The sequence below is a fragment of the Gastrolobium bilobum genome, unplaced genomic scaffold (genome assembly GCF_033153095.1).
Source record: "Gastrolobium bilobum isolate Gb01-03AN ecotype WA unplaced genomic scaffold, APGP_CSIRO_Gbil_v1 utg174275, whole genome shotgun sequence".
Taxonomy (NCBI): domain Eukaryota; kingdom Viridiplantae; phylum Streptophyta; class Magnoliopsida; order Fabales; family Fabaceae; genus Gastrolobium; species Gastrolobium bilobum.
This window is the reverse complement of record NW_026899074.1, coordinates 20,095-22,455: the sequence shown is the minus strand read 5'-3', so window position 1 is coordinate 22,455 and position 2,361 is coordinate 20,095. Positions and strand designations below refer to the sequence as shown.

Sequence of the window (2,361 nt, the reverse complement as noted above, 5' to 3'; positions counted from 1 at the left end):
TCTCTGCCCTCATTAGTCGGAGATTGGTTTTTTTGGTCAGGATGATGTTAGTAATCCATAAACTACATTTTCTTATTCGAAAATCAAGTTAGTGTCAATAAAATGAAGAAATTAGTGTGAGGAATAATTGGCCTCAACTGATATGGTACGTGGACTTTACAGGTATATTTAAGAAATGCTGGAACACTGGATGTGGAAGGCAAGGAACTGCCATGACTTGTGTATATTTCACGAGAAAAACGTCCTGGCTATCCACACCCCAAGAAAGCTGGTGCCATGAATGCTTTGGTAAGCACACAAACTTGATGTTGGGTTGTTTAATTCCTGCTGTCCTGCAGGACCAGGATATTAGAAACATGCTTATAACTCTTTTCTTGTTGTCTATCATCAAAATGTTCGAGTTTCTGCTGTGCTTACAAATGCACCATTCATGTTGAATTTGGATTGTGATCACTACATCAATAACAGCAAGGCAGTGAGAGAGGCAATGTGCTTTTTAATGGACCCTCAACTTGTACATGAATGATTGATCAAGTAAAAGGAGGAGCCTTGAGAGCTTCTCATACATTTCCTACTGATAGGCATCTCGTTGAGTTATGGGCATCAAATTCTCAAAAGCTACAAAAAACAGCATCCAACCATCATAATGGCTTCAACAGCAAGAAACTTCAGCAAACTACTGGGATTTACTATGAAGACATCACCTTTCGAGATATCTTATTCGATTCAAGCTACAGGGGTGGAGGGATCTTCATTGTTGATTCTGCTAGAATCAGGATTAACAATTGCTTCTTCCTCCATTTCACCACAGAAGGAGTTCTAGTTCAACATGGCCATGAGACATTCATATCAAGCAGTTTCCTTGGGCAACACTCAACAGTTGGTGGAGACATAAGGAGAGGGAGTTCTCAGGATCTGCTATTGATCTTGCTAGCAATGACAATGCAATCACAGATGTTGCAATTTTCTCTGCAGCCATTGGGATTGTTCTTAGGGGACAAGCTAACATGATCACAGGGGTACATTGTTATAACAAAGCAACAGGTTTTGGTGGCATAGGCATTTTGGTCAAGTTACCAGGAAATTCACAAACTAGAATTGACAATTGTTACATGGACTACACAGGTATTGTCATGGAGGATCCTGTTCAAGTTCACATCACTAATGGTTTTTTCTTGGGAGATGCTAATATTGTTTTGAAGTCAATTAAAGGACAACTTTCTGGTCTGAATATAGTTGATAATATGTTCAGTGGAAACCCCAATAATAAGGTTCCAATTGTAACTCTTGATGGACAATTCAGTAACACTGATCAAGTGGTGATTGACAGGAACAATGTGATTGGCATGAGCTTGAGATCAACGGTTGGGAAGTTAACTGTGGCTGGAGATGGCTCAAAGTGGGTGGCTGATTTTTCAAATGTTTTGGTATTCCCTAATCGGATTAGTCATTTTCAATATTCATTTTACTCACAAGAGGAACCCAAGTTTTTGGCACATTCTGTGACCAACGTGTCAAATAATGTTGTAGTTGTGGAAAGTGAGAAACCAGTTAACGCGGTTGTTTCCTTCTATGTTGAACAATAGAGTTTATGAGTTATATGGGTTTTTCTGCTTTGTCTATCTCTGATAAATAAAATTTTGTGATTCATAGTACAAAAAGGAAAATTAGTTTTCACTATTTTTAATGACCTTAACATATGAATGACTTTGCACTTTTTTCTCTTTTATTTTCTCCCAGTTGGATTTAACACCCCGTTCTACAACCGGTTTGTTAACATTGCATTATGATATTAAGCGCAGTTACAATCACATGGGTTCAATTAAAATCCGGTTAAATTTTTCTTTTTAAAACATGCCGAATTTATAATGCCCAATTGCGTGATCATAACCATATTACATTGCGGAATAAAATAAATTAAGCTTAACATCATACTCTTATTATATTAGACCAAAGGTTATTAAATGTCTTCCTCTCTTCATTAGCTACGCGTGGTTTCGAACCGCGCCTCATTTGGAGCCTTGTAGCTCAAGTTATGACAATTATAACAATATATGTTTATATTGGACACAGGCCGCGCGCGCTATCGGGCGCTAAAGCGCCCACCGGCAGAGAGAAAACTCGTTTTTAGCTGCTAAGGGCGCTTAAGCGCGAACCAGGGCGCTTAAGCGCGCTACCTGGGCGCTAAAGCCCCCATTTTGGGCGCTAAAGCCCGCGACGGCAGAAAGCAATGTCTCTCACAGGGGCAGCAGGGCGCTTAAGCGCGCTGCCAGGAACTCTACACACGCTCATTTTTCAATTCTAAACCCAGGGGAAGTGAATCCCATTTGACAAGCCTCACATGTCCATGCTTCCAAGCTT

At 39.9% G+C, this 2,361-nt stretch overlaps 1 pseudogene; it reads left to right on the top strand.

The window, feature by feature from the left end:
- Positions 1-498: 498 nt before the first annotated feature.
- Positions 499-1,590, top strand: LOC133286991 (polygalacturonase QRT3-like; annotated as a pseudogene).
- Positions 1,591-2,361: the final 771 nt, after the last annotated feature.